This window comes from Protobothrops mucrosquamatus, unplaced genomic scaffold (genome assembly GCF_001527695.2).
Source record: "Protobothrops mucrosquamatus isolate PMUCROS unplaced genomic scaffold, P.Mucros_1.0 scaffold_173, whole genome shotgun sequence".
NCBI classification, from domain to species: domain Eukaryota; kingdom Metazoa; phylum Chordata; class Lepidosauria; order Squamata; family Viperidae; genus Protobothrops; species Protobothrops mucrosquamatus.
The window spans coordinates 411713-426766 of NW_015386249.1; the positions used below are offsets into that span (position 1 = coordinate 411713).

Consider the following 15054-nt stretch of genomic DNA (forward strand, 5'->3'; position numbering starts at 1 on the left):
TCCACAGTAGGTAATGGCAGCCTACTTAAAGCATCTGCATGACCCATTTCCTTGCCAGGCTTATGGACCAGTGAATAGTCATAAGCTGAGAGGAAGATGGACCAACGCAGCATACGAGGGGATAGGATATGAGGAGTTTGTTTGGAGGTAGTGAATAGCCCCAGCAAAGGCTTGTGGTCAGTGAAGACTGTAAAATGGCGGCCATAGATAAAGTCATGGAACTTTTTAATGCCAGCCACCAGAGCCAAAGCCTCCCTGTCAATTTGAGCATAGTTGCGCTCAGCAGCAGATAAGGTCCTAGAGTAGTAAGCCACAGGGACCTGAGTCCCACCGGCCTCAAATGGCTAAGAACAGCGCCCACACCGTAGGGTGAGGCATCACAAGCCAGGCACACTGGCAACTACTCATTAAAATGAGCCAACACCGCATTGGATGTAAGCAAAGCTTTGACCTCATTGAAACTGGCCTCATGGACCTTGGTCCAGCGCCAACACGCATTCTTGTCAAGAAGTCTGTGCAAAGGTTCAGCAATAGCAGCTTTGTGAGGTAGAAAAGCATGATAGAAATTCAATAAACCCAAAAAGGCTTGCAATTCGCCCTTAGACTTGGGGCTTGGAGCCTTCTGAATAGCTTTGAGCTTAGCATCAGATGGGTGGATACCCTGCGCATCTTGAAACCTAGGAACTCAGTGGATTGTACACCAATCTTACATTTGTCCTGTTTTAGTTTAAGACCTGCTCTCCGGAAACGAAGCAAAACAGCCTTTAACCGCTCAGCCAGCACTTGTGGAGAGTCTCCTGCGATGAGAACATCATCAAAATAAGGACATACACCAGGAATACCCCTCAAGGTGTTTTCCATTACACTCTGAAAAATGCCAGGAGCGACATTCACCCCAAACTGTAACCTCTTCACCTTGAAAGCCCCACGATGGGTGACAATAGTTTGGGCCTCAGCTGCAGCATCATCAACAGGCAGCTGTTGATATGCCTGAGCCAGATCAAGCTTAGCAAAAAAAATTCCCTCCTTAAGGGAAGCCAGAATGTGGCTCACTACAGGCACAGGATAAGCATGTTGCTGTAGGGCCTTGTTTAGTGTGCACTTGTAGTCAGCATAAATCCGGATGTCCCCATTTGCCTTTAAAGGCGTTACAATGGGGGTTTCCCACGGGCTGGAATCTACAGGCTCTAGAATGCCTTGCTGGAGCAACTTGTCCAGTTCAGCGTCAATCTTGCTCTTAAGAGCAAATGGTACCCTCCTAGGCTTAACCCTGATGGGCTGTACCGTTGGATCCAACTTAAGTGAAACAAGAGGTCCTGTGTAGGACCCTAGTTCAGAACTGAACACATCTGCAAACTCCTTGCATACGTCTGCAAGGGTCTGTGTTTGCAATTTATTTAGCCCAGTTACCTGAATTCCCAAGGCCTCAAACCAATTGAGTCCAATGAGACTCGTTCGCTCACCCCCCACAACTAACACGTCTAGGGGGCCTGCAAAATTCTTGTACTGTACCTTAAGGGTGGCCTCCCCCTTAACGCACACTTGAGAATTTTGGAAATCCGTAAGGATTACATTAGAGGGCCTTAACGAAACTCTCTGGCCACTGCTGCTGCAAATTTTGTGAAATGTGTTGAGGGAAATTATGGATAAGGCAGACCCCGTGTCAAGTTCCATCGATAATGGAATTCCCTGCAATTTCACTTTAAGTGTTAGCTTCTTTTTAAGAGGTTTTTGTGTGCCTATTCTTAAAATGTTCCGGCGTGTTGCACAGAACCCCACCCTGTTTTGGCTGGGCACCCTGGTACCTTTCAGATTCAATTCTTCCTTCGGTTGTACCTTCTGTTGACCCAGGCAGACCGCAGCGATGTGGCCCTTCTTTCCGCACGCTCTACAAATGGCGGAACGGAACCGACATTCCGCTCGCTTGTGGCGTCCACCACATCCGAGGCAACGAAGCTCAGCTGGGCCCTTGTCCTGACGATCCTTGGACCTTCTCCCAGCTGCTTGGTAAAGCTTGTCCACCTCTTCTTCAGAATCTTCGTCCGAATCCTCGCGCACGTCTTCCTTGTGAATAGTGGCAGTCTCTGGAATGTTTCGCTTAGGCCACATGTTCTTGACCGCCCCGCCTGCAGCTTCTTCAGCCAAAACCTCTCGCAGAGCATCTTGGAAGGAGACATCTTCCCTGGCGAACAGTCTCTGCTGTAATTCTGTGTTCCTCAGTCCACACACAAAACGATCGCGCAGTCTTTCCTCTAAGTCCTTGAAGTCGCACGGTTTAGCTGCTCTTCTGAAGGCCGCAACGTATTCTTTTGCTGATTCTCCAACTCGCTGATCTCTCTGTTGAAATGTGTGTCTCCAAGCCATGACAGATTGCTTGGGCTGGAAGTGTTCCTTTAAAGTTTTCTTCAGGTCGGAGTATGATACCGTTTCCAGTGAGTCCGGGGCGATTAAGCTCTCGGCGATCTCAAAGGCTTCTTGCCCATGAACACACAACAATGTGGCAGCCTTTAAGCCTTCCTCTCGAATCTGGTTTATGCGGAAATACGTCTCGACTCTTGCCACATAAGATTCCCACCTCTCGGGGTGAGAGACGTTGAATTCCGCTAAACGCCCAACTTTCGCCATGATCGAGGATAAGGTTTTCTTCTTCTTCAGCCGCATGCACCCTCCAGCGATTTCATACTGGCAGGATAATGCTGACTTCCATGCCGTTTCTCTTCTGGACTTCTTTGGGTGAGTCTTCTAGCTTTCCTAGCTGTAGAGACTGAATCCCACCTTCGTCGCCAGTGTTAAGTCCGGAGAATAATGGCGCTTGAGATGAAGCATTTCTAACAAGTCTTTATTCTCTGCTTCCATTCTACGAACAACCCGAGCAGAGGCACGCAGGCCTCTATTTATACCTTCTGATCCCCGGGCAAGTTCAACCAATCATGAGGCGGTCTTTTCCCGCCTTGCACATGCGCACAAGGCCGGCGCCGCTCAGTCTGTTCCCGGGCTGCTTCTGCAAATGCCCGGGACTCTTTCAATGTCCTGAGCCTGCCTCTTGCAGGCTCAGGACACAACAAAAAGAATCTTACAAGTCTCACCCACCCATAGTCTTTACAGTCCAAGATACTAGGGAGGGTCTCTCTTCTGAGATTTGCTGCACCTCTAAGGTCATTCCCACATACCATAACATTCCATTGGAGTTGGACAGCTAATAAATTCAAATAATATAATAATTGGGGGGTCCTTGGTGCCCTCTGAGCTTGGTTGTTTTTTTGCAAATGTTTCATTACCCATCATTAGTGCTAATACTAGCATTGATGATGTTACCACATGTGAGTAATGAAATGTCGGCAAGAAAAAAACCAAACTCAGAAAGCACCAAGGGGTCCCTCATATCAACCCTGAGCTACAAATATTTCCCTTGAAAATAATAATGTAAATCATCAATAATACATTTTTAATTTTCAATGGGAAGATAATCTCACACACATACATATGCAGGGAACATACACAAAGGAAGAGTCAATACAATACACTGGTTGTTGCTGTAGATATAGGTTATTTCTGTAGATATTTCTTAGATATTTCATCCAGAATCATGCTTACCAATGTGTTATATGTGAGATATTTTTATATATTTGTATTTATATATAATGCACAAGGGAGTTTTAAATATATATATTTAATTTTTCATGTAGATCCTGCTGGAGGTCAACTTGATTGTCAATATCGTTTTGATGGTTTCTGTTCCCCAAACGACCTACCCTGCCCTGACTGTTTTTTTTCATATGGACAGTGTGAATTTGACTTCCAGTGCTGTGCCAAGTAAGTCAGTTTTCCCAGGGTACAGAACACAGATCTTATGGATCAAACAAAATTGTTATTTGGTATTTTGCATTTACACTTTCCAATCTCAATTTTAGACTATGTTTTGAATTTATGGTTATTTCAATTCAGGCATCAATATTGCACATGTAGCAATAAAAGAGATCCATATTAATTTACACACTATAATACACCTAGCAAATTACTATTAATTGTCTACATACTGCATTTACTCCAGATTAGCATTAAAGACATATCATTGAAATCTGTGCTTTTCCTGCTTTCTTAGTCTTAGACACAATAGGGACACGACAGATCACTGTCTAGCACATTAGTGGGCATAATGGAATATTACTTGTTCTACCCTGTAAAATTCAATAAGGTACAAGAGATCGTCCTTGTAATTTTCTCTTTGTAGACTATATGCTATTTTAGCAAAGGTATATGATAACATGTATAGTATTCAGATCAAATGGCTAAATGCTCTTTAAAAAAAAGAGGTCTTCAAAGGCATCCATTGCAGAATCCTTAACCTTTTATTTTCCCCTTAATTTCATGGCAATTAAAAAAAATCCACTCATGTAAATCAACCTACAATCAAACAACTATCAATTATACATTTAATTAACATATATCCTAATCCTTTATGGGCAGCAGTTAAGATGCTGGGCTTGTTGGCTGGAAAGCCAGCAGCCCAAGTGTGAGACCTGAGTAGGGAGCTGGCATCCTTGCCCCTGGCGTCCTGTCAACCTAGCAGTTCAAAAGCATACAACTGCGAGTAAATAAATAGATAAGTTGATAAATTGGTACCACTTTGGCTGGAAGCTAACAGCGCTCTGTGACATCATTCTTGCCACATGACCATGGAAATGTCAACGCTGGCTCAATGGCCTTGAATTGGAGATGAGCACTACCCCCTATATTCAGCAACTATTAGCGGAGTACAATCCGCAAGGACTACTTTACCTAGTCCTTTATACCTACAAAATAATTTTCAACTTGAAATAATTTATTCCTTTTCTAATATACAGAGAAAGTTGGATTCCAGAGTGTGAATATGCAACTTCACCTGCTGAAAGTTTTTTTCCTAAAACAACAACTTCACAAATATTTTATGATGAAACCGAGGCAGCCAAATAAACTGGTGTGACATAAATTCTTGTAAGTTGGTGTTGCTCAAATTAAACATAGATATTTTTCTTCCTTAGTTCTGATTAGTATTGTATATACTAATGTTCAGGGTAATAATTATAACACTAGATAATCTGTGCTGCAGGGTCATCAATATTTCCTTACCTAAAGAGAGAAACAGAATGACCACAGTCATGCAAAAGAACAGTGGAAGCAGGAGTGACTTTTATCAGCTTCCACACTGAGGAGTTTCTTTGGGTGAAACTGACAGGGACCATTGAAAATAATTTCTTCCTTCCTTCCTTCCTTCCTTCCTTCCTTCCTTCCTTCCTTCCTTCCTTCCTTCCTTCCTTCCTTCCTTCCTTCCTCTTTTCTTTCTTTCCTTCATTTCTTTTTCATTCTCTTTTTCTCCTTCCCTCCCACCTTCCTTCCCTCCCTCTTTGTTTCTATCACCCTTCCTTCCTTCCCTCTCTCTTCCTCCTTTCTTCCTTGCTTCCTTTTCTCCCTACATTTCTCATTAACCATGATATCAATTACCAGTATTTTATTATTCCCATAGTGGCAGCTATAAAAAAAAAATGGCTGCTCATGTCGACCAGATGCTTCCCAAGCTTTTATCTTGCCCTTGTCGGCTTTATTTATGCCTATCCTATATTGTTATTTAAATTATTATCAGAATCTGCTGGCTTTATATTACCAATATGACTATGGTTATTACAACTAATTTTCTTCTACATTATTTTTTCAGTTCCTGCTAAGTAAAAACATCTGAGTATCCTCTAACAGTGGATGGAGCCTTTAAAGATTAATTTAATTCCCCAAAATGTTGGTTCTTATGAGTTGCTGATAAAAAAAACTGTTGTCAAATGCTGAAACTGGTATGCATTAAAACTGATACTTTCCATACTTCATGGTCATGCTTCAGTTCCCCATTCTTTCTGCCGATCCTTTTTTTTCACACTTTCAGGAACTATTCCTCAAGAGAAATCCATGCATTCTAAAAAATATGATGGACTATATCTGGGTAAGAATGTAATAACCATGTTAGATGCCCCCCAGGTTCTGCTGTGCTGCCTCATCATAGTGGGCAGTATTCCTGGGCGAGATGAGCAAAGAATACCAGGAGTGTATGTCAAGAGTGTATATTCCCAGCAGGGTTACCCAAGGCATGAAGGTCACCCAGCTACACAGCTCTGAAGATCACTTGCCAGGCATGAAAGATCAGGCCCATGTATGAAAGTCCAATTAAACCGATTTATTGCTAATCATGCCTCTGCATGGAAAACCTTTCAACTAACAGTTAGCTCCTGCTTGAAGTTAAATGAGGGTCAATGGAATTCAACAAGGGTTAGACTGAGTTCACTTGTGGCTACATAGGGATTCCTCTTTTAACTCTGCCACCAGGTTTTACCACTCCTTCTCCTACACCACTTTAGTAACAATACTGGCCTTAGCCATGAAAGCCAGATGGGTGACTTCGGGCCAGTCACTTTCTCTCGGCCCAATTCACCTCACAGAATTCTTGATGTGGGGAAAGTAGGAAGAAAAAGGTGTGTTGTGTGTTATATAATACTAGACTGAAGGCTCCTCAGATGGTACTCAACATACTACTGAGGATCTTTTAGAGTAAATGGTGTTTATAACATGACTCAATTAAAGCTTTTGGGGCATCTTGATCCTGATATTGCCATACAGCAAAGAAAATCCAGAATTACAGTAAATAATGTGTAACATAAGAAGCATGAACAAAGGAAAGTACAACACAATGAAAGATGAAATGAAATGACTATAAATAGACATCTTAGACATCAAGGAACTGAGATGGACTGGAATTGGACAATTTTGATCAAAACATTACTCTGCTTTTTACTCAGGACATGAAAAACAAAGCAGAAGTGGTGTTACTTTTATAGCTAGGAAACTGAAAACAAGAACAGTGCTTGGCTACAATCAAAAGAATGTTAATGAGACTTTGTGGATAACTCTTTAATATGATAATCTTTCAAGTTTTTACTCTAGCCACCAATGCAGAAGAAGAGGAGGCTGATGAGTTTTATGCTCAATTCAGTTTGAAACAGAAGAACATGCAAGCAAGATGAGTTGCCTGTAATTGGAACTGGAATGTGAAAATTGAAAACATTAAAGAGGAAAATGGAATTTATTTTATAACTTAGGAAACTGAAATAAAGCAGGAAATCAATTTAACCTCTCCAATGATTTCTTCAAACAACCAAAATGATGCCTCTATACATTTCAGAACATATTGTGAAACTACAGGAACTGATGGAATACCGAAATATGGCAAGCAACAGAAGAAGAATCACTAAAGTTTCTAACCAAACCATGCCAGCAAAACTAGACAAGGACACAATGGCCAACTGGTTGGAAGAGGTCAATCTGCATCCCAATACCAAAAAAAGGAAATTTAACAGAGTGTACTATAAAATAACTCTAATAGCAAAAGCATGCTCAGAATCATCTTTTGTAAGATTTCAGCTGCCCATGACAATTTTTATTTCAACAATAGCAGGAAAATAATTAAATAATTCCATATAAATATGTAAAACTACATTAACATGCTATATCAACCTTATCTGATCTATGCATTGCTAAAATTTCTCATAAAATATACCTACCAGATCAAATTAAAATTCTGCCTGTTAAATAGGGAGTAATATTCCCAATATTTTAATAAAGCAAAGATGATGGTGGTATGTCATATTTCTACTTTAAAGACTAAAATGGAATTATTTTCTCTCTCAACTTCAGTTAAATCTATAGATTGCCATCTTCTGGGGGTGGGGGGAAATCAACATTCTTCTACAAACCCATTTAGTTGAAGATGAGGTACTAATTTAAATCTAATTGACAAGGCAAATGGGATACCTTCCATTGGTCCATAAATCATAAATTTTATTGAAATAATAAAATAATATCAGGAAATGATGGACAGATTTTTTTTAATGGGGACTTATCCTTTCCGGATTCCAGCAGAGATGTCCTTAAAAAGATACCTTATACAAGCTTTTCTGAAGCCAGCAAGACTGAGACCAGTGTATTTTGCTTTCACCTAAAGTATTGTGGGAGAAACAGCCAGACAAAAAAATTATATAGTGCGGTCATGCCTAGCTATTAGCAGTCCTGGGATTCCTTTCAAAGCATAGTTTTACTTTGACTTTCCTGCTTCACATATGATAAATGTTACAATGAAATTGGTATACATCAGGATAAAGGGGGAACTATCTGACCAGACTAATTTTTCTTACACAAATAAAATCCAAGCCCAATTTTTCAGGAAGACAGATAGATACCAGAGTAAAGAATAGCCAGTGGAGAAGATACTTTGAAAGTTCTTGGTTTCAATATACTATTATTCTTTACAAACTAGGCAAATACAAATTCAGTTTTTAAGCATGTGTTTTTCTTTCTATTATATGGTTATAAGGTTTTTTATGATGCTTTTAAAAAATGAAGGCTTATTTTAACAGCATAAAATTTACATATAGAAAATATTATGTATAGAAATATGATTAAAGGTACAGCATAAAAGTACATACAATAAATGCAAGCCGAATATTTCTCCAACTGTTACTTTGCCTCTAATATATGAGCCAATCTACTAAAATGCTTTTCCAAGCTTAAATCCATGCAGAGCTTATGATCTTTTTAAACTAGTGGTTCGGCTAAATATTAATATAGTATTCTCATCAAAATATTTATGACAACAAGATGTTCTTTGTACAGTATATTATTGAATCACTCTTAGCAGCATGGAAGAAGAAAAGAATTACAGCAGTGAAACAATATAAAATGTTTATGGCTGCAAATTGGCTGCAGTTTCTGTATTCTTGAAGGGAAGAGACACCGGGAAGAAAAGAATCTGGATAAGAAAATCAAGCTATGTCATCTGAGCATTATTAATTCTTGCGATGTGAATTGCAAACTGCAGAAATCTCTTAGGTTGCAACCAGAAAATTGTTACTAATACAGCACAAACTGAGCAGAGTGTAGATAGTCATGCAACATACAGTATGTCCAACTTGGGATGTTGTAGTGACCTGGAAGCTTACTTTACCTAAAATCTCATTGTCTTCAATGAAAGCACACAATATTAAAAGGTATACATCTGCTGAAAAATGTTCAGCAAGACATCCACCAACATAACATTGTCGTTTTACTTCTACACAACATTTGACACTAAGGGCACCAACAATGGCATCTGTAGAAAAAATATGAAATATTACTTGTAGGTTGGACTTGAATAGGTTTTGTGTTCTACATAAGCATACACAATAGTCTCTTCTAGCATAAAATTACATTTTCCTATACCCATTTCTATATTGTTGTAAGAAAAATAATCAAGGAGAGAACCAACCTAGAACTAAGGAGAAAATTCCTGACAGTTAGAACAATTAATTAGTGGAATGATTTCCCTCCAGAAGTTGTGGGTGCTCCATCACTGGAGGTTTGATAACCATTTGTCTAGGGTATTCTGCTTGAGCAGGGGGTTGGACTAGAAGACTTTCAAGGTCCCTTCCAACTCTGTTATTCTGGTATTGGTACTGAAATTCACATTCCTACAATTTTCATACACTTCACATTTTACATGCTTTCAATCTGTCATGACTTGATATCAGATTAAGGACAAAATACCATTTAAAGACTGAAGAGGGGAAGGAATATTTCAGATAGCCTCATGCATGGGTTGGAATGAGATGAAGGCAATATCTTGAATATAATAGTATATTTTTCCTTGGAATCAGATTTGTATCCTGGTGGCTACATGGGTTAAGTCCATGCAGGTTTCTAGAGGGCATTTTCAGAAGTGGTTTGTGACATATGCCTGGAAAAACATTGCCAGAACAGGTTTGTGTCATATTTACACACAAACAGCTGCTTAGATAAACTTCTTTTCCATAGGTGTTCAACTTCAATTTGTAAATTCTTGTTTTTCTTTTCTTTTTTCTGGCTGCTTTTCCTCAATCCTAGCAGCATCCAGTATAACATCATCAGTGCTCCAGACTTACATTTTTCAATTACTATTATATCAGAAATGTTAAGAATAAGGTGTCCACCTGTTTGGATTTGAAAGTCCTGTAAGATTTTAACCTGCTCCTTTTCCAAAAGCTTCTCAACTTGAGGGTCCCAGGGAGTCTTGCTGCATTTAAACTGAAACCTCTGGCAAAGTTTCCAGTAATTTTGGCAACTCAGTCTTGACAATATTGTACATTTCATGCAATTAGCTTGCAAATAAAGACTTCCATTTTTTCTTCATCACTCCTGATATTATTATTGTTGTTATTGTTATTGTTGTTGTTGTTGTTTATTGCAGTCATTGAGATGTTTAGACTGGATTTGATATTTTTGTCCACCTTCCCAAGGACCTGGGATAGGCAGATGTTTGTTTCATAGTGTTAAAGCTATTGTTAGAGGATATAAGCTATCCCAAGTAAAGCTGCCTTTTGCAATTGACTGATGGGCATCATTTCTTTGTTTAGTTGTATTTTAACAAACTAGAACAAAGGGGGCTGTTGTCTCTTAGTGTAGCATTCTTTTTAGGAGGTAGTGGCTACAGCTTCCCCATACATTTAGTTCCATAAGAAGCTTTACAGGGCCAAGGCAATACACTGGGCATTGTAAATAATACATGTTCTCTTTCTTCAGAACTCAGAGTTTTTATGAAACTTTTACTCAAGTACCCTTTGTTGTGTCCTGAGCCTGCAGAAGCAGGCTCGGGACAATGCAAGAGTCCCGGGCATTTGCAAAAGCTGCCCGGGACCAGACTGAGCGGCGCCGGCCTTGCGCGCATGCGCAAGGTGGGAAAAGACTGCCTGCTATTGGTTGGAATTGCCCGGGGATCCGGGGTATAAATAGAGGCCTGCATGCCTCTGCTCTTGTTGGTTGTTAGCTGTAAGAGAGAGAATAAAGATCTGTTAGCAAAATGCATTGCTTCCTTCGCCATTATTCTCCGGAGTTAACACCCTTCTTCTCATTTTTCATCTCCAATGACAACAAAATTTTGAGACAGGAAGCCAAATAGACAAATAATACTTTACATGAAACTGTAGGTCATGGTAGGTAGGTCCATCAAGGAAACTGATGAAGCCATGCATACCTGTGATTATATTTTCATATGTTGTCATCCTAGACTTGGAAAGTTCCTTTATTATTTTAAATAAGATAAAACTATTTTATGTTTACTGTCTCAACATAGCAAGAAAAAATGCCACTAATTTTCAGCAGAATTGGATGAGGCCACAAAAAGATGCTTGAGGACAACATGAGACTCTTAAGCTATATCAGTCACTTCTTTTTGAAACTTACAATAGGAATTAGCTTTATCATTTAAGTGTTGTCATTGTTTTAATTTCATATTCTTCTTACATATTAATAGTACAGTAATAATCATCTTAACTTACTGAGTATCTATAATGCAAATAAATATCAGCCTGAAACTGTCCTCTTGGAATGAAGGCTTTTACAATTGAAGACAATGGATTGTAGTCTCCCATGTTCATAAAATGAGTGTCAATAGATAAATGTTTCCATCTAGGTTAGGAAAGAATCACTGGCCCAGTATCACCCAGCTCTCTTCCATGCCTAAGGGATGGTTGGATCTCTTTACTCCTAGTCCAGCACTAGTCCAACTACTACTCACACTGGCTCCCAGATTTTGGGCAATGTGCTTATTTCAATGTCAGGACAATATCCAGATGCAGCAGGCTAGATAAAATCCTACCACCTATTCTTCAGAGACAGCTACAACAGCATAAGCTGTTTCCTGGTAACTGTTTTTTGTTGTCTTGGTTGGTTTTCCCAGAGCCAGACTCTGTTGTAACAGTCAGAAGGACAACCAAGAATATTTGAGCAAAGTCCTATATGATCTATTGTATAACAAGAGCAAACATTTGAAAAATTTTCCGCTTAATCAGTCATGTGAAGCAATGATAATATAATAAAATAGAGATATATAGAAATCCTTCTATTTAATGAGCCACACCAACATTAATTAGGAAACAGTTACCACAGCTGAGAACATTTCATTTATGAATGTATCTTTTGTGTTCTTTGTGGACTATGCAGAACCGCTTTTACAGGAACAGCATAGTTTCCTACATGAAATGTGCCAACTTAGATCAAATATCAGGGCCAAGCCTTTACAGGAATAGAATTAATAGTTGCCAGAAATATAATAGAATTAAAACTTAAATATCCCCACCTATTTCACCATATATTTTCCACCTTTACTTCCTGGTTATTTAGTTCATTTGTAGAACATTTCATGTTGTGTATCGATTCATTTTTTTAAACTTCAGTGTTAGTCGTTCAGCTACATACTCTGAAATTGTGAGTGATTTTATATGATTGTCTANGAGACTGTCTCTGGGAGAAGGGGGTGATGGGGGTGGCTAAAGGGGGGACCCTTTTAAAATCTTGAGTTGCAAGCTTTCAACCCCAAGTCCTGTTTAGAACGCCTACGTCCAGCTTTCTCTTAATAAAGATGCCTGTTGGGAGAAATATTCCAGGAGTTCTGTCTTCTTAAGATGCAAAGTGGGGTGGGTCCTTACACCATGCCAGCAAAACTAGACAAGGACACAATAGCCAACTGGTTGGAAGAGGTCAATCTGCATCCCAATACCAAAAAAAGGAAATTTAACAAAGTGTACTATAAAATAACTCTAATAGCAAAAGCATGCTCAGAATCATCTTTTGTAAGATTTCAGCTGCCCATGACAATTTTTATTTTAACAATAGCAGGAAAATAATTAAATAATTCCATATAAATATGTAAAACTATATTAACATGCTATATTAACCTTATCTGATCTATGCATTGCCAAATTTTCTCATAAAATATACCTACTAGATCAAATTAAAATTCTGCCTGTTAAATAGGGAGTAATATTCCCAATATTTTAATAAAGCAAAGATGATGGTGGTATATCATATTTCTACTTTAAAGACTAAAATGGAATTATTTTCTCTCTCAACTTCAGTTAAATCTATAGATTGCCATCTTCTGGGGGGGGGAATCAACATTCTTCTACAAACCCATTTAGTTGAAGATGAGGTACTAATTTAAATCTAATTGACAAGGCAAATGGGATCCCTTCCATTGGTCCATAAATCATAAATTTTATTGAAATAATAAAATAATATCAGGAAATGATGGACAGATTTTTTTTTAATGGGGACTTATCCTTTCCTGATTCCAGCAGAGATGTCCTTAAAAAGATACCTTATACAAGCTTTTCTGAAGCCAGCAAGACTGAGACCAGTGTATTTTGCTTTCACCTAAAGTATTGTGGGAGAAACAGCCAAACCAAAAAATTATATAGTGTGGTCATGCCTAGCTATTAACAGTCCTGGGATTCCTTTCAAAGCATAGTTTTACTTTGACTTTCCTGCTTCACATATGATAAATGTTACAATGAAATTGGTATACATCAGGATAAAGGGGGAACTATCTGACCAGATTAATTTTTCTTACACAAATAAAATCCAAGCCCAATTTTTCAGGAAGACAGATAGATACCAGAGTAAAGAATAGCCAGTGGAGAAGATACTTTGAAAGTTCTTGGTTTCAATATACTATTATTCTTTACAAACTAGGCAAATACAAATTCAGTTTTTAAGCATGTGTTTTTCTTTCTATTATATGGTTATAAGGTTTTTTATGATGCTTTTAAATAATGAAGGCTTATTTTAACAGCATAAAATTTACATATAGAAAATATTATGTATAGAAATATGATTAAAGGTACAGCATAAAAGTACATACAATAAATGCAAGCCGAATATTTCTCCAACTGTTACTTTGCCTCTAATATATGAGCCAATCTACTAAAATGCTTTTCCAAGCTTAAATCCATGCAGAGCTTATTATCTTTTTAAACTAGTGGTTCGGCTAAATATTAATATAGTATTCTCATCAAAATATTTATGACAACAAGATGTTCTTTGTACAGTATATTATTGAATCACTCTTAGCAGCATGGAAGAAGAAAAGAATTACAGCAGTGAAACAATATAAAATGTTTATGGCTGCAAATTGGCTGCAGTTTCTGGATTCTTGAAGGGAAGAGACACTGGGAAGAAAAGAATCTGGATAAGAAAATCAAGCTATGTCATCTGAGCATTATTAATTCTTGCGATGTGAATTGCAAACTGCAGAAATCTCTTAGGTTGCAACCAGAAAATTGTTACTAATACAGCACAAACTGAGCAGAGTGTAGATAGTCATGCAACATACAGTATGTCCAACTTGGGATGTTGTAGTGACCTGGAAGCTTACTTTACCTAAAATCTCATTGTCTTCAATGAAAGCACACAATATTAAAAGGTATACATCTGCTGAAAAATGTTCAGCAAGACATCCACCAACATAACATTGTCATTTTACTTCTACACAACATTTGACACTAAGGGCACCAACAATGGCATCTGTAGAAAAAATATGAAATATTACTTGTAGATTGGACTTGAATAGGTTTTGTGTTCTACATAAGCATACACAATAGTCTCTTCTAGCATAAAATTACATTTTCCTATACCCATTTCTATATTTTTGTAAGAAAAATAATCAAGGAGAGAACCAACCTAGAACTAAGGAGAAAATTCCTGACAGTTAGAACAATTAATTAGTGGAGTGACTTCCCTCCAGAGGTTGTGGGTGCTCCATCACTGGAGGTTTAATAACCATTTGTCTGGAATGGTATAGGGTCTTCTGCTTGAGCAGGGGGTTGGACTAGAAGACCTTCAAGGTCCCTTCCAACTCTGTTATTCTGGTATTGGTACTGAAATTCACATTCCTACAATTTTCATACACTTCACATTTTACATGCTTTCAATCTGTCATGACAAAATACCATTTAAAGACTGAAGAGGGGAAGGAGTATTTCAGATAGCCTCATGCATGGGCTGGAATGAGATGAAGGCAATATCTTGAATATAATAGTATATTTTTCCTTGGAATCAGATTTGTATTCTGGTGGCTACATGGGTTAAGTCCATGCAGGTTTCTAGAGGGCATTTTCAGAAGTGGTTTGTGACATATGCCTGGAAAAAAGTTGCCAGAACAGGTTTGTGTCATATTTACACACAAACAGC

At 38.4% G+C, this 15054-nt stretch overlaps 1 long non-coding RNA gene across 1 annotated transcript; it reads left to right on the top strand.

Moving 5' to 3' along the window:
* Positions 1-3672: 3672 nt before the first annotated feature.
* LOC107293205 lies at positions 3673-5854 on the top strand. Its single transcript, XR_001549016.1, has 3 exons — positions 3673-3813; positions 4845-4974; positions 5693-5854. It is a non-coding gene; the product is annotated as an uncharacterized LOC107293205 (long non-coding RNA).
* Positions 5855-15054: the final 9200 nt, after the last annotated feature.